Source organism: Oryctolagus cuniculus, chromosome 20 (genome assembly GCF_051225735.1).
Source record: "Oryctolagus cuniculus isolate XC-2025 breed Fujian yellow rabbit chromosome 20, ASM5122573v1, whole genome shotgun sequence".
Classification (NCBI taxonomy): domain Eukaryota; kingdom Metazoa; phylum Chordata; class Mammalia; order Lagomorpha; family Leporidae; genus Oryctolagus; species Oryctolagus cuniculus.
In genome coordinates, this window is record NC_142886.1 from 31302839 (window position 1) to 31328111 (window position 25273).

Here is a 25273-nt window from a genome sequence, read left to right on the forward strand (position 1 = left end):
AGGGCCTTTTTAGTGAAATACTAGCAGAAAATTTCCCAGGTGTGGAGAAAGAAAGAGACATCCAAGTACAGGAAGCACACAGAACTCCCAACAGACATGACCAGAAAATATCCTCACCACGACACACTGTAATCAAACTCACCACAGTGAAACATAAAGAGAAGATTCTAAAGCATGCAAGAGAGAAACGCCAGATTACTTTCAGAGGATCTCCAATTAGACTCACAGCAGACTTACCAGAAACCCTGCAGGTTAGGAGAGAATGGTGAGATATAGCCCAAGTACTAAGAGAAAAAAAACTGTCATCCCAGAATATTATACCCTGCAAAGCTCTCATTTGTGAATGAAGGTGAAATACAGACCTTTCATCACAAACAAAAATTGAAAGAATCTGTCACCACTTGTCCAGCCCTGCAAAAGATGCTTAAAGATGTGTTACACACAGAAACATAGTCATCAATATGAAAGAAGGTAAAGGAAGAAATCTCTCAGTAAAAGATCAAAAGAAGTTCAAAGTATAAATTACAAATATATTTGGAAAAATAGCAGGGCAAAGTCATTACTTATCAATAGTCACACCAAATGTAAATGGCCTAAACTCTCCAGTTAAAAGGCACAGACTGGGTGAATGCATTAAAAAACAAAACCCATCTATTTGCTGCTTACAAGAAACACATCTTTCCAAAAAAAGGTGCATGCAGACTGAAAGTGACAGGTTGAAAAAAGATATTCCATGCCAACAGAAACCAAAAAAGAGCTAGCATAGCCATCTTAATATCAGACAAAATAAACTTTAACTCAAACTGTTAAAAGAGGCAAAGAAGGGCACTATAAGGGATCAATTCAACAGGAAGATGCAACTACTATAAACGTATATGCACTTAATGACAAGGCACCTGGCTATTTAAAAGAAATGTTAAGGTACTTAAAGGGAGACTTAGACTCCAATACAATAGTATAGGGAGACTTCAATACTCCATTTTCAGCAATGGACAGATCAGCCAGACAGAAAATCTACAAGGAAATAGCAGACTGAATCGACTCTATAAATCAAATGGACCTAACAAATATCTTTAGAACTTTTTATCCTATACTTAAAGAATAGACATTCTTCTCAATGGTGCATGGAACTTTCTTTGGGATTGACCACATACTTAGCTATAAAGCAAGTCTCAGCAAATTCAAAAAAAAATTGAAATTATACCATGCATCTTCTCGGACCACAGTGGAATGAAGCTGGAAATCAGTAACTGAGGAATTGCTAGAGCATGTCCAAACACATGGAGACTAAACAATATGCTCCTGAATGAACAGTGGGTCATAGAAGAAATCAAAAGAGAAATTAAAAAGTTTCAGGAAACAAATGAAGATGACAACACATCAAAACTTATGGGATACAGCAAAAGCAGTATTAAGAAGAAAGTTTACAGCAATAGGTGCCTACATCAAGAAATTGGAAAAGCACCACATAAATGAGCTATCAGTGCATCTGAAGGATCTAGAAAAACAACAGCAAACCAAACCAAAAACTAATAGGAGAAAAGGAATAATTAAAATTAGAAAAGAAATCATCAGAATTAAATAAAAAAAATTACAAAAGACAGGCAAAATGAAGAGCTGGTTTTTGGAAAAAATAAACAAAATGGACACACCATTGGTCCAACTAACAAAAAAAAAAAAAAAGGAGAGAGAAGACCCAAATCAATAAAATTAGAGGTGAAAATGGAAATGTAACAACAGACACACAGAAATAAAGAGTCATTAGAAATTACCACAAAGAGTTGTATGCCAATAAACTGGGAAACCTAGCAGAAATTGACAGGTTCCTGGATACATACAACCTACCTAAATGAGCCATGAAGACACAGAAAACCTAAATAGACTCATAACAAAGACAGAAACTGAATCAGTTATAAATGCCCTCCCAACAAAGAAAAGCCCAGGACCAGATGGAATCAGTACTGAATGCTACAAGACATTTAAAGAAGAACTAACTCCAATTCTTCTCAAATTACTCAGAATAATCGAAAAAGAGGTAATCCTCCCAAATTCTTTCTATGAAGCCAGCATCAACTTAGTTCCTAAACCTGAAAAAGATGCAACAGAGAAAGAGAATTACAGACCAATTTCACTGATGAATATAGATGCAAAAATCTACAACAAAATTCTAGCCAATAGACTCTAACAACACATCAGAAAGATCATCCACCCAGACCAAGTGGGATTTATCCCTGGTATTTGCAAATCAATCAATGTGATATACCACATTAACAAACTCAATAGATGCAGAGAAAGCATTCGATAAAATTCAACACCCTTTCATGATGAAAACTCTAAGCAAATTGGGTATAGAAGGAACATTCCTCAATACAATCAAAGCAATTAATGAAAAACCCACAGCCAGCATACTATTGAATGGGGAAAAGTTGGAAGCATTTCCACTGAGATCTGGTAACAGACAGGGATGCCCACTCTCACCACAGCTATTCAATATAGTTCTGGAAGTTTTAGCTAGAGCCATTAGGCAAGAAAAAGAAATTAAAGGGACACAAATTGGGAAGGAAGAAGTCAAACTATCCCTCTTTGCAGATGATATGATTCTTTATTTAGGGGATTCAAAGAACTCTACAAAGAGACTATTGGAACTCATAGAAGAGTTTGGCAAAGTAGCAGGATATAAAATCAATGCACAAAAATCAGCAGCCTTTGTATACACAGGCAATGTCATGGCAGAGACAGAACTTCTAAGATCAATCCCATTCACAATAGCTACAAAAAAAAAAAATCAAATACCTTGAAATAAACTTAACCAAGGATGTCAAAGATCTCTACAATGAGCATTACAACTCCTTAAAGAAATAGAATAAGATACAAAAAAGTGGAAAAACCTTCCATGTTCATGGATTGGAAGAATCAATATCATCAAAATGTCCATTCTTCCAAAAGCAATTTACAGATTCAAAGTGATACCAATGAAAACATCAAAGACATTCTTCTCAGATCTGGAAAAAATGCTGAAATTCATATGGTGACACAGGAGACCTCAAAGAGCTAAAGCAATCTTTTACAACAAAAACAAAGCCAGAGGCATCAAAATACCAGACTCAAGACACACTACAGGGCAACAGAATAGAAACACCAGAAATCAATCCAAACATCAATAATCAACTTATATTTGATCAAGGATCTAAAACCAATTCCTAGAACAAGGACAGTCTATTCAGCAAATGGTGCTGGGAAAACTGGATTTCCACGTGCAGAAGTATGAAGCAAGACCTCTAACTTACACCTTACTCAAAAATCCACTCAATATGGCTTAAAGATCTAAATGTAAGACTTGACACCATCAAATTATTAGAGAACATCAGAAAAACCCTGCAAGATAGAGGTACAGGCAAAGACTTCTTGGAAAAGACCCCAGAGGCACATGCAGTCAAAGCCAAAATTAACAACTAGGATTACATCAAATTGAGAAGTTTCTGTATTGCAAAAGAAACAGGAAAGTGAAGAGGCAACCGACAGAATGGGAAAAAATATTTGCAAATTATGCAACAGATAAAGGATTAATAACCAGAACTACAAAGACATCAAGAAACTCCACAGCAACAAAACAAACAACCCACTTAGGAGATGGCTCAAGGACCTAAACAGACATTTTTCAAAAGAGGAAATCCAAATGGCCAACGGACAAATGAAAAAATGTTCAGAATCACTAGCCATCAGGGAAATGCAAATCAAAATCACAAAGAGGTTTCACCTCACCCCCATAAGAATGACTTACATACAGAAATCAACAAACAACAGATGCTGGCGAGAAAAGGCACACTACAGTAATCCACTGTTGGTGGGAATGCAAACTGGTAAAGCCACTATGGACGAGAGTTTGGGGATACCTCAGAAATCTGAATATAGCCCTACCACATGACCCAGCCATCCCACTCCTTGGAATTTACCCAAGGAAAATTAAATTGGCAAATAAAAGAGCTATCTGTACCTCAATGTTTATTGCAGCTCACTTCACAATAGCTAAGACATGGAATCAACCTAAATGCCCATAACAGAAGACTAGATAAAAAAATAATTATGGGATATGTACTCTATGGAATACTACACAGTGGTAAAAAAAAAAAAAAAAGAAAGAAATCTAGTCATTTGCAACAAAATGGAGGAATCTGGAAAACATCATGCTGAGTGAAATAAGCCAGTCCCAAAGGGACAAATGTCATATGTTCTCCCTGATCTGTGACAACTGAGCACCTAAAAGGAAAACTGTAGAAGTGAAACTGACACTATGAGAAGCAATGACTTGATCAGCCCTTGTCCTGACTATCAAGGAACAGCTTACTATTTTATTCTTTTTAGTATTTCCTTCTATTTAATACCATCGGTTGAACTCTTTACTTAACACAGAATTATTCCTAGGTACTTAAATGCAATTGAAAATTGATCCCTGTTAAAAATAAAAGTGGGGGCCGGCGCCACAGCTCAACAGGCTAATCCTCCGCCTTGCGGTGCTGGCACACCGGGTTCTAGTCCCGGTCGGGGCACCAGATTCTGTCCCGGTTGCCCCTCTTCCAGGCCAGCTCTCTGCTGTGGCCAGGGAGTGCAGTGGAGGATGGCCCAAGTCCTTGGGCCCTGCACCCACATGGGAGACCAGGAGAAGCACCTGGCTCCTGCCTTCGGATCAGCGTGGTGCGCCGGCCACAGCGCGCTGACCTTGGCGGCCATTGGAGGGTGAACCAACGGCAAAGGAAGACCTTTCTCTCTGTCTCTCTTTCTCACTGTCCACTCTTCCTGTCAAAAAATAAAAATAAAAAATAAATAAATAAAAGCGGGAGCCGGTGTCGTGGCTCAATAGGCTAATCCTCTGCCTGAGGCACCAGTACACCGGGTTCTAGTCCCGGTCAGGGCGCCAGTTCTGTCCCCGTTGCTCCTCTTCCAGTCCAGCTCTCTGCTGTCGCCTGGGAGTGCAGTGGGCCCTGCACCCACATGGGAAACCAGAAGAAGCACCTGGCTCCTGGCTTTGGATCAGTGTGGTGCGCCGGCCGCAGCGGCCATTGGGGGATGAACCAATGGAAAAGGAAGTCCTTTCTCTCCGTCTCTCTCTTTCTCATTGTCCACTCTGTCAAAAAAGTAAATAAATAAAATAAAAGTGGGAATAAGAGAGGGAGGAGATGTATAGTTCGGCACACACTCCCTCGGACTTACCATAAGGGTAAAGCTAAAAACTTGCCATGGAACTCCAATTCCCATTAAGTTGGCAGGTACTAATGTCATCTTACTAGTTAAAGTGACCAGTTTAAATTCATAACTGATCATAAAGACAAGATTAAGTTTCAAAGGTATCACATAAATAAGACCAGTGTCTGCTAATAATAATTCATAGAATTTAAAAGGAGAATGATACAACATGGGAAGTGGGATACACAGCAAACTCGCAGAATGACAAATGCCCTAAACAGTACTCTAGCCTCAGAATCAACCTGTAAGGCATTTGAATCTGGCTAAAAAGCCCATGAGAGTATTTCAGGCATGGAAAGCCAAGATACTGTGGGAAAAAAGACCTAAATCAAAAATCACTGTGAATGAGATCTGGTGGAAAGAAGGAACCATCAAAGAAGAAGGTACCTTTCTCTGAAGGGAGGAGAGAACTTCTACTTTGATTATGGCCTTGTCTAAATAAGTTCAGAGTTGGTGAACTCAAGAGGCTTCCACAGCCTTTGCAGCTCATGACAGGGGCCTCAGGTGATTACTGACGTCATAAATAAGAGTGTCAGTTGTTAAATCAACAATAGGAGTCACTGTGAACTTGTAGGACCTACATGTAGGTCCCATGTAGGACCTCTGTCCTTAATGTGTTGTACTATGAGAATTAATGGTTAAACTAGTCTTCAAACAGTACTTTATACTTTGTCCGTGTGGGTGCAAACTGCTGAAATCTCTACTTAATATAGAGTTGATCTTCTGTATATAAAGATAATTAAAAATGAATCTTGATGAAGAATGGGATGGGAAAGGGAGTAGGAGATGGGATGGTTTGTGGGTGGGAGGGTGGTTATGGGGGGAAGAACCAATATAATCCAAAAGTTGCACTTCTGAAATTTATATTTATTAAATAAAAGTTTTCTATTAAAAAAAAAGAAGTAGAAAACCCCTGAAAAACTGTAACATACAAAAGGTAGAAAGAAGAGGGGCCGGTGCCATGGCATAGTAGGTTAATCCTCTGCCTGCAGTGCTGGCATCCCATATGGGCGCTGGTTCTAATCCCAGCTGCCCCTCTTCCCATCCAGCTCTCCGCAATGGCCTGGGAAAGCAGTAGAAGATGGACCAAGTCCTTGGGACCCTTGCACCCGCATGGGAGACCAGGAAGAAGCTCCTAACTCCTGACTTCAGATCAGCACAGCTCCAGCCATTTCAGCCATCTGGAGAGTGGACCAACGGAAGGAAGACCTCTCTCTCTGTCTCTACCTCTCACCGTCCGTAAATCTACCTCTCAAATAAATAAAATTTAAAAAAAAAAAAAGAAGAAGAAGAAAAAAGTAGTAATGAGACTGAGGAAACATGAGAAGCAGGTGGAAAACTAGGAGAAATGACATCACAAATTATGGAAAGGAGGGTTTCTTGCTACCATAGCAAAATACACCCACATATAATATGTAAACAAACTGGAGTAGCTTGATTTGCCTTGTGGTGGGAGGAATCTGGCCCATGGGACATAGCTTGCCACCTCTTGCTTTATGTTTAACTTTCTCTGTCAAATTACTGTGGGCTGTTGACATTGGACTGCCCCTTTAAGTTTCTGCTTTCTGAAGGTTACTCAACAGGGTAACTCTATCCTGGCCTGAGTGATTGCAAGTCCCTCCGATGAGAACTTCACTCAGCAGGTTTTCTGAATACTCACTCCCTGTTAATACCTAATCCATAAAGCTTCCTCAAATTCCCAGCCGGTTGGGGAGGACAGATTCAAGCAATTTGTCCTGCCTGTTATCGGCCATTCATAAGATCTTTTTCCTCTCAGAAAAATGACATCACAGAGCATGATGGGGAGTAAGAGGAAGTGAACCTTCCTCGTTTTATAACAGTGGCTATCTCCCTTGAGAGAAACACTGATTGGGCTGTGACATACAAATTCAACAGACAAGTCAAGTAAGAAAAGGAATACAAAGCATCTTTTGGAATTGTCAGTGAACATATCAAAAGAAGTCTTGGTAAAACAGCATAAATGAGGAAGATGGCCAGTTACAGTAACACATGGTGGGTAAAGGAGCAGAAGCAAAAAGTATAAATTACGCCTTGAAGTCTGGATGTGTGAAGAGATTAAATATTAACTAGAAAGGGATCATTCATGGCATATAAGCCTCATAAAGCAAAACATCTGGAATTGTGACACAAAGCAGATCCAACAGACAAGACCATAGACTTCAGACAGTAAGTACCGACTGCTAGGATCTGTGCGAGCAAACCATTTGTTGTCCAGAGTGCTGTGAAATACCAGCTGAGGATTTGGCTACATTTCTTTCAGGCAAGCATTATGGCCAATTTCCCTCACCCTCTGGAATTACTTCCTAACTTTCAAGCCTCCTGTCTTAATAAGTTATGCAAATCATGGTCTTCATCCTGCAATTACTCAAACTGCAGTACCAGATGATCTGGCCAACTGCTGCCTGGCCAATTTTAAGGATCAGGGAAAAGAAAATGATGTTCTCACTCAAAAACTCAAAGTTGGATCTTTGGAAAAAGTATAATAAGCAGATGTTAAAATTAAGGTCAATAGAAAAGGTTTTTTAAAATATATTGATAAAGCAGAGAGACAGTGCATCTAAAAACTGGAGCATATAGTTGGAAGTCAGAGTATGCGAAGTATAAACATAAAAACCACTATTTACTGAGCACCTAGCTAAGTGCCTCAGTAAAAGCTGACTTATTCTCAGGCCAACCTTGCAAGGCAAGATTTGTAGCCTTGCTGAGACCAAGGATTTTATCTTGTTTACTACTCTATTCTCAGTCCCTGTTAACTAAATACTTTCTCTTTTTACCAAAAAAAAAAAAAAAAAAAAAAAAAAAGAGAGAGAGAGACTAAGGCTCCCAATAGTTAGGCTGGCAGAGCCTGTACTCAAATGATAATCTTCAAACAACGTCCTAAACAAACAGAAGATCCTACAACTTGAAACATACAATATAAAAATAAAGACTAGGGGCAGCACTGTGTAGCCGGTAAAGCCACCACCAGCAGTGCTGACATCCCAAATGGGTGCCAGTTCGAGTCCCTGCTGCTCCTCTTCTGATCCAGCTCTCTGCTTTGGCCTATGAAAGCAGTAGAAGATGGCTCAAGTACTTGGGCCCCTGGAAGAAGCTCCTAGAACCTGGCTTCAGATCAGCGCAGCTCCAGCCATTGTGGCCAGTTGGGGAGTGAACCAGTGGATAGAAGACCTCTCTCTCTCCTCTCTCTTTTTATGCCTCTCCTTTTCTCTCTGTGTAACTCTGACTTTCAAGTAAATAAATAAATCTTTAAAAAAAAAAAATAAAGACCAAATTTTTAGCTTTCTTTCCTGAAAATTATAACAATATAAATTGTACAGTATTACTTGCTTCCATTTATACAAAGGCATAATCCTCTTCTACTTTACTGCAATAATTCCATCAATTTATTGTTCCAAGAGCTTTATGTGCACTATCATTTAATCCTTATCAAATATTATTCTATTTTATAGAAAAAAATAAACTAAGGCTTACAGAAGTAAAGTAACTTAGTAAGTGGCAGAATCAGGATTCAAATCCGAGCAAGAAGGCTGTCTCCAAAGGGCAGCCTTTCATCACTATGCTATTGCCCGCAAGTGTTAGCCAAGAGAAGGAAAAATACAAAAAACAGGTATGACTGAAGTAGACAGGCTAAACTGATTAGGTTTGGGATCTGGAAGACCACGCCTTTGCCACGCCCCTGTGTAACCTTACACCCTACCTCATACCCTCACCACGCCCCCGTGCGACATCATGCTCTACCTGACCATACCTGAGCGCCCATCTGGCCACAAGCCACTCCCCCGTGAAAAATATATAAAAGACAAGGAGCATCCCAAAAGGTTCTCTGCCTCTGCTTTGCTGCGGGTGATAAGAGGTGGATAGCAGCTCAAGGCGCTTACTGCACGTGGCTTTTGGCCTGTTCTCTGCTTGGTATGGACGCTACCCTAGTTTCCAGATTTTCCCCTCTCTTTGAACTAAAGCTCTCACTTTCCTATGCACCTTTCGCACTAAATAAAAGCCTAAAATGTACCGTGCTGCCTTGTTTATCTATGCTGGTATTTATAATTCTTCTCTCAATATTAGACAAGAACCCTCTTGGGCTTATTAATATTGGGGATTTATTAATAAGCATATAGTGATATCATATGGCACCCCAAATTCCAGTGGCATATGTGGCACCCCAGATAGCACTTCCTGGGAACTTAAAGGGCCACATTTTTGTGTAGATTTTAGGGGGTTACCTCCAATTTCATGACCATGAGAAAAAGTACTCTTCTTTAAAACTACAATGAGCTAGTAAGAACAGAGTATTTACTATTTTAATCAAGGCTCTGAATCCCAATAAAACAGAGAACTCATGAACTAGCTTGAGCGAAATAAACACATTAAAAAAAAGATATAACAATAATGGTGGCAGTGGTGATGGTGATCATCATGTAGAAGCCAAAATAAGCAATAACAGTGATCATCAACATTTATATGGCCCTCACTCAATGTCAAATCCTGCTGTAAACACTTTACACATATTAACTCCCAACAACAGCCTTACAAAGTAAATACTGCCATAATCCATTTTACAGGTAAAGAAACTGAACTTCAGAAAATTAACTTGCCCAAACTCATACAGCTAGGAAGAAACAGAATACTTCTTTCACAGAGCCATACATACAGAGAGAGAGACAGACAGAAACAAAGAAAGAGACAGAGGGAGGAGGGGAGGAGGAAAGACAAAGAGAGAGAAAGAGATCTATCCCATGGAAGAAACTTGGCAGTCTCAATCTCCAGGCTCTATTTTTGCTCCCTTCTCATCAGGACAGAATCACATGGACTTGAGCCCACAAAGCAGGAGGTGTGCTGTCATGTTTGCTGGGAAAGGCCGTGCAGCGTATAAAATAACTGCTTATTCACACATGGCAAAAACAAAACTAGTGGTTGCTCAGATGATTACAATGTCAATAATCTGTACAGTATCAAAAGAAAATAAAGTTACTTAATAGCCCCCTCCCTGTCCCACAGCAGAATGACAAAGATATTTTGGATTCACACAACCACAACACTCCCAAAATAAATGAGGCAGTTCATAAAATTAAAAAAGGTCAAGATTTCAAAAAAGAAAGAAAAGCTCAAAGCAAAAGAGAAATAAAAGTTACGGAAAAATGGCAACTAACAAACCCCTAAGATGAATTTAAGGCTTGTTTTGACAGCTGGAATTGCACCCTTGGATTTGCTGATAAAAAAAATATACACAATATTCCCCAAACAGTAAACAAGAATTAAGCCCTCTGAAGGACAGATAACCTCTTTAAAAAAATTTATTTATTTTATTTGAAAGGCAGAGTTACAGAAAGAGGGAAAGATGGAGGAAGAGATCTTCCATCTGCTAATTCACTCCCTAAATGCCCACAACAGCCAGGACTGGGCAAGGGTAAAGTCAGGAGTCAAGAATTCCATTTGGGTCTCCCATATGGCAGCCAGAACCAAATACTCGTGCCTCTGGTGCCTCCCAGTTGCACAAGGAAGCTAAATAGGAAGCTCAGAGTAGCCAGGATTCAAATCAGCACTCCAACACGGGATGCAGAAGTGCTAAGTGCTGACTCAACCAGCTGCAACACAATTGCCAACCCTTGCACACAACTTCTTCCAACTGTCCAGTCTGCCCCAGACTAAACAAGAGATCAGCATAGACAAAGACGCAGTTGGACCCCCAACTTTCAAGATATTTACAAAAGTTCTCAAAATGAATTATACCATTATGTTTAAATTAGACAATGAAAACTAGAGGACTGTATAACTGAGCCAACCAACCAACGTGTATTTTAAAACAATACATTTTAAAATTTTATTTAAAAACAGGGAAACTTCACTTTAAATTCTAATTTACAGTTTCTCTTAGAAAAATTGAAAATCTAGCAATATTGGAGCTGCATTTTCCCATGGCAACACGTATATAAATAAGGCATGCACAATCCTGTTTGCCCTAATCCCCACTGGCCCATTCCACACAGTGTCACTCAACTTCGGGCTGGCCCCACTTAGTAGCTGAATTGCGACCCTATTTTATATAGTCAAAGAAAGTTTACCAGCCTCACTGTCCAGTTGAAAATGAGCAGCTTGGCCGGTGCCGTGGCTCAATAGGCTAATCCTCCACCTAGCGGCGCTGGCACCCCAGGTTCTAGTCCCGGTCGGGGCTCCGGATTCTGTCCCGGTTGCCCCTCTTCCAGGCCAGCTCTCTGCTGTGGCCCAGAAAGGCAGTGGAGGATGGCCCAAGTCTTTGGGCCCTGCACCCCATGGGAGACCAGGATAAGTACCTGGCTCCTGCCTTCGGATCAGCGCGGTGCGCCGGCCACAGCGCGCCAGCCATGGCGGCCATTGGAGGGTGAACCAACGGCAAAAGGAAGACCTTTCTCTCTGTCTCTCTCACTATCCACTCTGCCTGTCAAAAAAGGAAAAAGGAAAGGAAAGGAAAGGAAAGGAAAGGAAAGGGGAGGGGAGGGGAGGGGAGGGGAGGGGAGGGGAGGGGAGGGGAGGGGAGGGGAGGGGAGGGGAGGGAAGGAGCAGCTCAATTGGGGAGAATTAACCAGGAATAAATGCCCACAATAGGTACTCCCCTATGTAAATAAGAAGAAAGACTGGGTGAGACAGAATATTAAGATGGATCTCTGATAAGAGTTTCTGTACTAAACAAGCCTAGAGACTTAAAAAAAAAAAAAAAGTACTACTACTGAGTAAATGGGATGACTTTAGGCAAACTGTGAAGTTGACCCATTCTTGTGTCTATCAGAAACTAAATTCAGAAAAACACATACAGTAAACTGCATAATTTGTCCCAAATTCTTCATCCCTCCCTACTTGTGCTTCCTTCCTACCACACGTAGAGTTATCTGCCCAGGCCCTTGACTCTGGATTCAGCTATCTGACTTGCTCCCCCATGAGATTTCTAGCTGGCACAGCACAAATACAGGCCTGAAATAGAATTATGCACTGAGCTTTTTCTCCTGCAACTCTTAGCATCTTTCCCATCTTGCTCTGCTGCAACTCTTCCTGGGTGTGAAGACATGCACATGCCAGCCTGTGGAAGGTGTGGGATACATGGATGCCCTCGTGTCTTCCAGCTTAGATGAGCAGATATACCAGCTGGCCTCAAACAAGTGAATGAGTCTAGCCGTGACAGTAAGACTGCCAGCTCTATTCTCAATTCCAGCTCTCTGCTGGTGCAGACATGGGAAGACAGCCAATTACAGCCCAAGTACAGCTGGGTCCCTGCTACCCACAGACTGAGTTCCTGACTTCCAGCTTCAGCCTGGGCATTGTACACATATGGGGAGTGAGCTAGCATATGAGAGCTTTCTCTCTGTCAATCTGTCTCTCTCTTAGCCCCTTGAACAAAATAAATAAAAATCTTAAAAAATAAATAAAACTAAGAGCTGTTACATTTGTCCATGATTTCTTAACAAATAATTTTATTTGGTTCAAAAAGATAATTTGCTGAAATTTCCTCTCAATCCTACTCTCCTTGAGCAAATAGTTTCAGAATGCAGACATGTGACGGTCTTCTAACGGTAGAAGAAAAAAAGGACAAAGACAAGTTAGGATGCAGAAAATAAACATAAGCAGTAGTATGAATAAGAGGCTAGCAGTTTTGGGGGAAAAAAATCAAAGCAATCATAAGTGGCAGTTGAGGCTATTTATTTGTTCCCATAATAATTTCAGTTCTTCAAAAGAAAAAAGCTATTTCTTAACTACATCATAAACCATAATTGTTTTCTTCCTCCTACTTTATGAAGAAAGCAGGAACTCTTCTTGAGTTCCCTAGTAAATGAAACACTGACCATTTTAAGACAGGAAGTATTTTGTATTGCCATTGATCCCTTAAATTTGCCACCTACTTCACAACTTACAAAGCATTTCCACTACCATGTTTTCCATATGGTCTTTATTTCAACCCTGTAAGTTTGACATAATCACAACTTCAGTTTTGCTACTAAAGGAAAATTAAAATTTGAATAAATTATTTATCGAATAATTTGTTGAATATTTGTTTAAAAATTGCAGTAACAAAACTAGGACTCCAATCTTGTATCTGGGACTAGTGTCACGGTGTAGCGGCTAATGCTGCAGCCTGAGATGGCAGCATCCCATAAGGGTGCTGGTTCATGCCCCATCCGCCTCACCTCTGACCCAGCTCCCTGCTGATGGCCTGGGAAAGTGGTGAAAGATGGCCTAAGTGCTTAGGCCCCTGTTCTCCATGTGGGAGACCTGAAGAAGCTCCTGGCTCCTGTCTTCAGTCTAGCCCAGCCTCAAGTGCTACAGTCATCTCAGGGGTGAACCAGCGATGCAAGAATTTCTGTTTCTCCCTCTCCTTCCGTCACTCTTCCAAGTAAATAAAAATCCTGTGTCTATGAACCAGTGTACTTTCCTCACTGCATTTTAAACACTAAAGAACAAATTCCGAGTACACTGCCTAATCACTGAAATGTTTCCTTTGTTTTTCCCTCCCATCTCTCTCATGATCCACCCCTCATAGCCAGTATCCAGAAATGCATTTAAGGAATAAAAATCCTTTATGTATTTATTGACTTAGACCTGAAGGTTTATATAATGACTATAAGATATTAAATATGTAAATCTGCTATAAATATGATTTCCTATAGTCATTTTAAAGGTCTTTAAAATAATCCTTTCTCTTACTAAGAATAAATACAGTATCTTTCAGGCAGAAAAATGTCCCTATTTTTTTCAAAAATCATATCCTAAGACCTTAAAGTTAAAAAAAAATGGCGTTCTGGTGGCAGGCATTTGGTACAGCAATTAAGACACCATTGTTGAGGCCAGTGCTGTGGCGTAGTGGGCAATGCCGCTGCCCACATTGCAGGCATCCCATGTGGGCACTGGTTCTAGTCCCAGCTGCTCCACTTCCAATACAGCTCTCTGCTATGATCTGGGGAAGCAGCAGAAGATGACCCAAGTGCTTGAGCCCCTGCACCTATGTAGGAGACCCAGAAGAAGCTCCCTAACTCTGCCTTTCAAATGAATAAGTAAGTCTTAAAAAAAAAAAAAAAAAAAAAAAAAAAAAAGACACCATTGGTGGGGGGCGGGGGGAGTGTCGTGGTATAGCAGGTGAAGCATCAGCCTGCAACACTGGCATCTTATGTGGGCACCATTTCAAGTCCTGGCTGCTCCATTTCTGATCCAACTCACTGTTAATGCACCTGGGCCCCTGCTACCCATGTGGGTGACCCAGATGAAGCTCCTAGTTCCTGGCTTCAGCCTGACCCAGCCCTGATTGTTATGACCATTTGGGGAGTAAACCAGAGGGTGGAAGATCTCTCTGTGTGTCTTTCCCTCTCTGTTAACTCTGCCTTTCAAATGAATAAAATAATCTTTTTTTTTTTTTTTTTTTTTTGACAGGCAGAGTGGACAGTGAGAGAGAGAGACAGAGAGAAAGGTCTTCCTTTGCCGTTGGTTCACCCTCCAATGGCCGCCGCGGCCGGCGCGCTGCGGCCGGCGCACTGCGCTGATCCGATGGCAGGAGCCAGGAGCCAGGTGCTTTTCCTGGTCTCCCATGGGGTGCAGGGCCCAAGCACTTGGGCCATCCTCCACTGCACTCCCTGGCCACAACAGAGAGCTGGCCTGGAAGAGGGGCAACCGGGACAGAATCCGGCGCCCCGACCGAGACTAGAACCCGGTGTGCTGGCGCCGCTAGGCGGAGGATTAGCCTAGTGAGCCGCGGCGCCGGCCGAATAAAATAATCTTTAAAAAAAAAAAAAAAAAAAAGCTAGCCGGCACCACGGCTCAGTAGGCTAATCCTCTGCCTAGCGGTGCTGGCACACCAAGTTCTAGTCCTGGTCGGGGCGCCAAATTCTGTCCCGGTTGCCCCCCTTCCAGGCCAGCTCTCTGCTATGGCCCGGGAGTGCCAGGAGCAGTGGAGAATGGCCCAAGTGCTTGGGCCCTGCACCCACATGGGAGAACAGGAGAAGCACCTGGTTCCTGCCTTCAGATCAGCACGGTGCGCCAGCCACAGCGCACCGGCCACGGCGACCATTGGAGGGTGAACCAACGGCAAAGGAAGACCTTTCTCTCTGTCTCTCTCACTGTCCACTCTGCCTGCCAAAGGAAAAAAAAAAAAAAAAAAAGCAAAAGACACCACCTGGGATGCTCACTGAGCTCAAGGCTCAAGCACCAATACCACTTCCAATACCAGCTTATTGCTTAACCACACCCTAGGAGGCAGCCAGTGATGGCTAAGTACTTGGGTATCAGCCATTCACACAGGAGACCTGGACTAAGTTCTGGATGCTTGACTTCAGCCTGACCCTGCACCAGCAATTGCTGGCAACTGGGTAGTGAACCAGCAAATAGAGAATCAAGCTGTCTGTCTCTCTCTCTCTCTTTGCCTTTTACATAAATTAAAAGTTTTAATTTTAAAAATGGCATTTTCTTTTTGGCATTTTTTTTTTGTTTGCTTCTCTTTTTCTCCCATTCTTCTCCATCCCTGTATCACTTTATTCCCTCATTCCTCCTTGAAATTTTATCTTTGCCTCTTTTCCTGAATGCTTCTAGAATTAAGAACTGGAATACATTCTTACTGTAGTCATTGATATGATTATTGAAACACTCTATGTTTCTTATTATAAAATGTAAAAGTGGGTAAATAGAAGAATGTGTATGTTTTCTTCCCAAATATAACATTTCTGAATTTTATAATTAAGGTCACATCCTGGACTGTAACATTACCCCCTTCCCACAACTGTTTTAAATATATAAACTAAATTTTTTTAAGATTTATTTATTTGAAAGACAGAGTTACAGAGAGAGGTTGAGACAGAGAGAGGTCTTCCATCCACTGGTTCACTCTCCAGATGGCCACAACAGCCGGAGCTGCACCAATTTGAAGCCAGGAGCTTCTTCTGGGTCTCTCACGTGGGCGCAGGGGCCCAAGGACTTGGGCCATCTTCTACTGCTATCCCAGGCCATAGCAGGGAGCTGGATCCGAAGAAGAGCATCCGGAACTAGAACCAGCGCCCATATAGTATGCCGTCGCTTCAGGCCAGGGTTTTAACCTGATGCGCCACAGCACTAGTCCTAAACTAAAATTTTTAATGCAAGGGATTATAAAGGAATCCAAGGTAGGGTTATATATGTACATAGAAAATAATATGTACATGAGAAAAGATACCCAAGATTACACAGCTACCAAGAGGCAGATCTGAGTCTTGAACCATCTCCACACTCCAGGTTCCTAACCACCCATAATTCATGACGTCTCCTAACTCATTCCTAGCCACCAAAATGCCTACCCACTTGAGTCTTCTCCTATCCCTTCCAACCTTCACTCACATTCCACTGCTCACATGACTGTGTTGAGGCTCTTAAATTAGTTCGAGAGCCCAGGTCGTCAGTCATCCTTCACCTCAACAAAAGACCAGAGAAAACTAAAAACCTACATTCTGCTGCTAACAAGCTATTCTCCTATAGCTCCTACTCCTCACTGATGTCCAAATGCCTATCCCTGCTTAACTACTGCCACCGACTTAAAATTCTATTCAACCTTCCATATACAGCTTAAATAAGAAAGTCTCAAGGAAGCCATCCATTTTCCGCCAGAACTATCTTTCCTCCCTCTGCATTTCTGCATTCTTAAAACTCTATGACTGTAGCATGACAGTTATTAAACTTGTCCATGAAATGTAATAATTTGTGCCATGGAATGTTTTTTTGATTTCTCAAAGATGTCACCCATCTCACATTTAAGCTTACACGCTAGAATTGCTGCCTCAAACATTATTTTATCTTACTTTCCCTTGACTAACTTCTATTGCTCCTTTAAGACTTACCTCTAAGGAAATTTCCCCCAGAAAGCCCTCCTTCACTGCTGCCCCCAACTCTGGTCCAAGTACCCTCTGCTGTGTTCCTACAGTGGATATGCCCTTATCACAGCCTGCAGATTGCTAACTGGTTGTTTACTTGCCTGTCTCCCTTACTAGACTCTAAAATCTCATTGGAGATTCTATTTATTTTGTTCATGGTTCATTTCAACACATAGCATAGAGTCTCGCATGTAACAGACTTCTAAATTAATTTACAATTAAATTTTCCTGATTATCTTGTCTAATTAATCCAGAAACAAATTTCAAAGTATATGTAGGGCTTTACAAATATCAAGTACAAATTTAAAAATTACTGAATGAGGAAATTCTTGTGGTAAATGACCTATATTAATTATTTTAAGTTGTCAAACAACATGGATTGAGCTGCAAAATAGTATAAATGTGAACACTGGATAATTCCTATAATAAAGGTAAATATTTCAAATTCATTTTAATACATTTGTTAAAATTACTAACAAATGAATCAAGCCTAGCAGGTTTACCTGAGTTATAGTGAAGCATTTTATTTATGATCATCATTTGCAACCACCAGTATTTCTCTAATTGTTTATCTGTACTATCAAGCTCTAAACTCCAAATTACCTAGGCTCTTTATCATCTGGGCCCATTCTCTGTACTGTTTCAATGTACCAACTGCTGTTCATATGCAAACACATTTTTACTATTTTAAAGCTTTACTCTTCTCCTCTCTATATAATCTGTAAAATTGCCTGTCAATTCATCCTTTAAAATAATAGTCACAATGCACTTCTTCCATGAGGCCTCTTTTCATTCACAAGAGCTCAGCTCGGGCTTAGCTTTAATTCACTCATCTAGGGGCCAACGCTGTGGCATAGCACATAAAGCCACCCCCAGCAGTGCTGACATCCTATATGGGCGCCAGTTCTAATCCCGGCTGCTCTTCTTCATATCCAGCTCCCTGCTATGGCCTGGGATAGCAGTAAAAGATGGCCCAAGTTTTGGGGCCCCTGCACCCACGTGGGAGACGTGGAAGAAGCTCCTGGTTCCAGGCTTCAGCTTGGCTCAGCTCCAGCAGTTGTGGCCATCTGAGAAGTAAACCAGCAGATGGAAGATCAATCAATTTCTCTCTCTCTGCCTCTGCCTCTCTGTAGATCTGCCTTTCATAAATAAATCTTTCAAAAAAATTCACTCATCTACTCATCCATTAACACAGTCATTCTCAAGCATGCACTCATTCATTCATTCAGCATCTGCTTCATGGCAAACCATGTGCACAGGGGAGACTTTTGAATAGCTAAATACATTCCTATAACCATAAATACTCTCAACCACCAAACACTCCAAGTATCAGCAATATACAGATCTATGGTAAGGGCTATACAAAGCTCAGAAAGGCATGTATATCTGATAAAGACTTGATAAGCCTCTTAAAGTCATTCATTTTTAACTCTAAACAAGGTTAAAAATCTAAAGAAAAAACTTGTAAAAATATCTGCAGTGTATGGGAATCAAGATTAATCAGCTCTCTAAAAAACACAAGCAAAAGAACAGTTCAGTAATAAAAGGCACAAAGGACAGATTAACAGGCAATTCACAGGCCCTAACAAACATATAAACACTTTATTTCCAAGAACTGCCAATTAAGATCATAAAATAATATTCTTGTTTATCTGTTTTATACAGATGAAAAAAGGGTCTCACCACAGGGTTGGCAAGGGCCTGCTTTGTCACAGGGTATTAACATAAAAAATTAAAAAAGCTTTTTTGAGGAACAATCTGACAATACAAGTAAAAATAAGTAATATAAATACAGTTTGACCTAGAAATTCTACTTTTATGAATATTATCCAAGGAACAAAAGATATATGATGATTACATCTTATATGTAGAAGCAGGTATAAGAATTTCATTGTATATTTATACTTATAAAAAAATTAAGAGGTGTCAGCATTGTGACACAGTAGGTTAAGCCACCACCTGCAATGCCAGCGGCCCATATGGGTACCAGTTCAAATCTAACTGCTCCACTATTGATCCAGCTCCCTACTAATGTGACTGAGAAAGCAGTGAAAGATAGTTTAAGTACTTGGGCCCCTATACCCACATGTGAGACCCAGATGGAGTTCCAGGCTCCTGGCTTCAGCATGGCCCAGCTCTGGCCACTGGGGCCATTCGGAGAGTAAACCAACAGATAGAAGATCTCTCTGTGTGTGTCTCTCCCTTTCTCTCTGTAATTCTGCCTTAAAAAAAAAATCTTTAAAAGTAAATTAAGAAGAAACACAAATTCCCTAATAAAGAATATATTAAACGTATCTAATCACTGTGCTACAGTATAGCAGGTAAAAGAGACAACAGAGAACTTTACATGCTGACAGGTAACAAGGTGACTACATCATTACAAGAAAGAAAACTATACTTCAGAATAGTAACAATGTACCAGGGGTTATCAGAAACTTCATCAAAAATTATTATGAAAAAAATGCACATATTTTAACAATTACTTGCACCAAAACAAGCTTATCTTTTAATCCCATCTGTCCAATAACTTTTTGAAGTCCCCTCATATACTAAAATCATTTCCTATTAGAATCAACCAAGTGACATTATTATTACATGGATAATAGCGAATCTAGATTCTTATATTATTTATAATATACTTATATATTTATATTATGCATATTATTTTATACTTATATTTTATAAATTTATATTTATATTCTATATTATTTCAAAATGTGTCTAGACGATATTATCCTATTAGGACCCCCAATCTCTGAAATTCTTTAATCCTAAGAATTCTGTATACCATAGATCATGAGCACAGTGTATTTCAAGATTCCAGTACATATTTCCCAGACATATTAGTACTTTTTTATCTATCAAAAAACAAAATAAAAATACATCCAGATTTTAAATGTGTTGCAAAATTTAAATTTCTAACACTACATGCTTGATTATCAATGACAATTCACGTTGACCATGCTCATTTTATCACAAACTCTTAAAACTCTTACCTCAATAATAACATAAGAACAATAATATCTTGGAAAAAAATGCTAAGTGTAAATCAAATCCCAATACAAGCCAATTACAAACAGCAATAAGCCCCACCCCACAGTGGGTGAGACTGCGATTTGGAGTTAAAAGACCCAGGAATAAAGACCACCTTTCTGGGCACAGACTTATGGCATAAAGGTTCCATACCCCTTAAGATGTTTTGGTCCAGGCTACTCTGCTTCCAGTCTAGCCAGAAAGAACCAGGTGGAGTTCTGGGCTCCAGGCTTTGGCCTGGCCTGGCTGTTGCAGCTTTGTTGTTGTAGATATTTAGTGAGTGAACAAGCAGATGGAAGATCTCTCTCCCTCTGTCTCTCTGTCTCTGTGCCATTCAAATAAAATGAAAATAAACTAAAATATATATAAATATATATAAGCATTTATATATAAGTATATATACTTATACATATATATAAAGACCAGTCTTTCAAGTCCAGAATCCCAGGCAAATCAAATAACCTACTTGGACCTCAATAGCCTCCTCTATAAAATTAAGATAAGCATAACAAGAGAAATAAATATAACACCTGTAAAAGATACCTAACACAGTGCCTGGTACAAAAGAGGTTCTCAAATACCGGTCTAGGGGCTGGCGTTGTGGCATTCCGACATCAGCATCCACGTGGGCACCAGTTCAAGTCTCAGCCATTCCACCTCCCTGCTAACGGGCTGGGAAAGCAGTGAAGATGGCCCAAGTGCATGGGCTTTTGCACTCACATGGAAGACCTAGATGAAACTCTTGGCTCCTGACTTCGGCCTGGCCATTGCATACATCTGAAGAGTGAACCAGTTGATGGAGGATCTCTCTCTCTTCCCCCGCCCCTTGTCTCTCCTTTTCTCTCTGCCTTTCAAATAAATAAATTTAAAAAAAAAAAAAAAAAAAAAGCACTGGTCTAACAGTAACTAGTACATCATTGTTGCTTTTGTTAGGTTTATAAAAGGCACTTCAACAGCTATTTTGTTCACCTGGATTTTTCTAACATGGATACACAACCATACTTTATTTTTCTACTACATATTAGAAAGGGGCCTCTTGACTCTAGAAGTCTATGTGTTGAATAGACTTTTCTGCTATAAATATGAAAAAAACATTATCCCAGAAACTTGGGGAGAAAGCATACTTACAAAGCACACCCCCAAAACTCCGTGTTGCTCTCCTCTGAGCTCAGTGCTCTTCTGAGGCACACATGTCTGCCTCCTATCATCTCTTCATGAGGTTCAAGGCAAAAGGCCTAGTCAAGTAGATGATCTTGGGTCGCCCCTACACTTTCCCCAAACCACCTACAGATAAATGAAACAAGGGGGTAAAACATACCCTCAGCTTTGAGTTGTGTCACCAATAAAACAGAAAAATTAGATCACCTCCCTTGTGCACAGATTATGGTGCACATCACATACCAAGAAAAATGAGCCCAGGGTTAGCCACACATGTGACCTCACTAGACTGTGTCACATCTCAGAGCCTGGCCTGCATATTCCTCATGGTGACTTCTATCCATGCCTAACCGCTCACCGGGCTGGTGAAATCCTGCCTCGCTGGGAAGTGCAGCCCAAGGCAGGCCGAAATTACTGTCCCTGACCCTATCTGCCAGTCGATAAACGAAGCCAGGTAATGAAATCAACATGTTACTTGTGAATCTGGTGGCCTGGTTGTATTTCTAAGCCCGTTCAACCCTCCTATAGGAAATATAAGCTGCCCAGTCCATACCATACTTAGTCTTGCAAATAAATAAATGGAAGTAAAATATCTTTGGTCACAGAAAAGAGCTATAAACAGTAATATTTTCCACTCTTTGTGACTTGGCTGTAAGAATCCACACAGTGATCTAGAGAATTGGTAGTTCTCCACATAAAAAGTAAATTGGGAATACATACACAAGCCATTTCAAGAAAAAAAAGAGAAGATTCTGGAAAAGTTAGCCAAAATAACTTTTGGAAGATAGTTCAAAGTGATCCAGAAAAGACATGCTGAAAGGACGCAGGTGTGGTACACACGGCACTCTTCCAACAAAGCAGCTACCGTCACCCCACGAGATGAGTCACTGGCACAACCAAAGTTCTCCATACCAATGAAAGTTCCAGTAGGTGCTATGTAATACGGAAGTCCCTCGCCCCATGTGGCTACAGAGCTGGAGAAATCTGGACACCTGAAATGGACATTTGCTGTAATTAAACACCAGTTTCCCAGGACTTACCACCATTCTTTTAAAAAGAAAGTAAAATATCTCAATACATTTTATATTTACTACATGTTAAGCTTTGATGTGTTCTTCTAAATAAATGATTAACATTGAGTCAAACAGTTTCCTTTCACTTTTTTTTTTAATGTAGCTACTACAAAATTTAAAACTACCTGTGTGGCCCACATTATATTTCCATAAGACAACACTGTTCTGCAAAATTAACGAAAACAAGTAACAGACACTGAGCCCTCACCCTGTGCTAGACACTTCACCCACAGCACGAAGCATCACCCTCAGCTTTCATCAGAGGTCTGCCTCAGACACCGGGGCCATCAAAACCAACAAAGGATGCAGCTGTGGCTGAAAAAGCAGGTTGTCTTAAGAAACCACTGAAGTGCCTAGTAACAGCTAGGGTGTAGCCTAACTCTCTTGTTGGCACAGGAGAAAAGCAGGTCCCTGAAACCAGATCCCCGAGCCCAGCAAACTTTGTCGCTCCATCACAGGTACAAAAACCAAGCTATACCCAAGACAGGCCAGCAAACCCACAGTACGAGTCCAAAAGGAATCTAAACCTCCACAGGTGGCGGCGGCAGGGCAAGCGCCCTCCAAGGGAGCACCACACAGCCCAAATTCACTGGAAAATTCGCAGGGACCTGACAGTGCACACCTGCGCCGACGAGGGGCCTCCCGTCCCTAGCCCCCCGTCCCTAGCCCCACCCCAGATCTCCGCGAAGCGCCGGTGTTCCCACGCGGGAGACATCAGGAAGACGGACCTAAAACGTCTCCAGCAAGACAGGGAAGTGGTAGACAACAAGCCAAGGGGCGGTGAGGGCAGGTACCTGAGACAGGGGCTGACTCCGGGTCCTTAGCGCCCTTTCATGGCCGAGGCCCTACCCAGTTCCCGCCGCTTCCAGTCACCTAGAAGGTGCAACTGACCAAACACTGCGGCGCAACCGACTCTATCCTCCCCAGACTCGCCGCTATGGCAACTTGAACTAGCCGCCCAGCCGCTGAGAGAGTGCGGGAACCCCGCTGCTGCCGCTTGGCCCTCTGGGAATTGTAGTCCATTTCCTCCAAAGGGCAACGAGACACCAAGAGAGAGCGGCCTAAGAGAAACTACACGTCCCAGAAAACCATGCGTGTGGCCTTCAGGTGACTTTCCCGGAAGAAGCTGGATTAGCGGACTCCAGGGTCCCTCTTGCCCTGCGCTATTTTTTTTAAAGGGCCAGTGTCCTGTGTAACAGGCGAATTCCAAACAGAAAGTGAATTAGAATGCTGTCTTGTCCTGCTTGTAATTTTATAAAGTGGAGAACAGGGAAAGATGAAAACCCCTGGAATATGAGGTCCCAGAGTCTTATTCCAAAAGCTCCCTAGTTCTGGGAACTGGAAAGGACCAGAGAAGATTCTCTAGTCAAACATTTTAGATCTAGAAAGGGTAAGTGCCTAAGATCATGTAACTCATTCATGGCAAACCAAAAGGCGGGTATGAGGCTGTCAACTCATTACTGCTGCTACCTTCAGCATAGGGCGTCTTCTCCTCACTCCTACAACAAAGTAGAAATATTTTCCCCTAAGAGGTGTCAGTCTCAGGCACGAAGAGGGAATAAAAACCTCAACAAAGAACCGAACTTGGAAAAAGCTAAGAAGTAAAAATCAAATTACATAAGATGCTCCCTACCTCCACTCTGGGCAGGGGGGTAAGACAACACTGACCCTACCCTCCTCCACGCTAAAATCAAATTTTCCTTATCTGTGAATAGTCCCTGTCTGCCTCAAGAAGAGTTAGATTATTTACATGACACAGGTTCCCTATTCCAACAGTTCTGTACTGAAATGACCATTGCCCAACAGGTCCTCCTTTCTTAGCCCTTTAGGCAAAGGAACCTAAACTTTCAAAAATTTTTTCCTTTTCATCTCTCCCTCAAACTTCTCCCTCTGCCTCCCTTTCATTTCTTCCCTCCCTCTCTCTTTCACAACCCAAGTAGTCAGTACACAAATTTGCTGCAGCAAAACTATCAAATATCTTTTTTTCTGTTCAACACTGAGAGGTAAAGGCTATTTCCTTATATGGACTGAACATAAGTATTCTAAAGATCTACCTACATATTGCATCTGTCTTCAAGTTGCTTGGTCAAAATTGTAACTCAAGAATATACTCCACCTGTCAGAGATTAAGAGAATTCAGAATAGCTATAAAATTTCCCCCGTATGCATGCAAAAGCATAATAATCTGTTTGTTAACATTTTAATTTTTTCAAAACAATTAAATTGTTCACCTAATTCTGCATCATATGCTGCATCTTTCCAGAATTCAGACTTTGGCTTAGACGCTGAACATGTAATGATAACGAGGAAATAAACAACATAGTGCTTGGCCACAAGTTGCTCAGCATAGTCAAGTAAGGAAAACAGACCAATAAATAAGTTATTGCAAAGTTGGATAATAGAACACTGCATAGGTTTCTATGGAAAAGCATAAAAGAGAAACCTCCTAAGGAAATTATATTTGATCAACTGTGGGACAAATGACTACTAAAAAAGCTAATACACCCATAATCTGCTGGTCCAAACATCTTGAAGGAGTTTGATCCAATTCCAGGGACCCCCATTTTTTGAAGTGATATTAACTAAACAAACATAAACCAGAAGAGACAACTAGCACCAAAGGCCAAAATCAGATTTGAGTTCATTATGATCAAGAAATTTTTAAAAACATTAAATTCCCGGCAACTGTTTATTATAAGGTAACTCAATCAACAGATCTGACGTCCAGAAAAAAATGCAATGAAGAAGTCCTAGAATCTTTTTCCTTTACCTATTCAACAAAATAAGCTCAAGCCATCTAAATAGATTTTACATAAAATTGTTGTATAACACTTAACTGATATCGACCATGTTCAGCTAATAAAGCAGGTGCATGTCATTCGATCCTAACACCACAGTTAA

At 41.0% G+C, this 25273-nt stretch overlaps 1 protein-coding gene across 20 annotated transcripts in view; it reads right to left on the reverse strand.

Annotated features, from left to right (window-relative positions):
• Positions 1–23386, reverse strand: part of CEP128 (centrosomal protein 128) — a 478907-nt gene extending 455521 nt beyond the window's left edge. For 6 of the 20 annotated variants that reach the window (XM_070065332.2, XM_070065331.2, XM_070065325.2 and 3 more), the window contains exon 1: positions 23167–23378. The gene's annotated coding sequence lies outside the window, so the exon portion shown is untranslated. Of the gene's footprint in view, positions 1–21269; positions 21426–22211; positions 22292–23166 lie in introns of all 20 variants that reach the window. The other 14 variants (XM_089322694.1, XM_070065335.2, XM_070065333.2 and 11 more) reach the window with 10 other exon arrangements.
• Positions 23387–25273: the final 1887 nt, after the last annotated feature.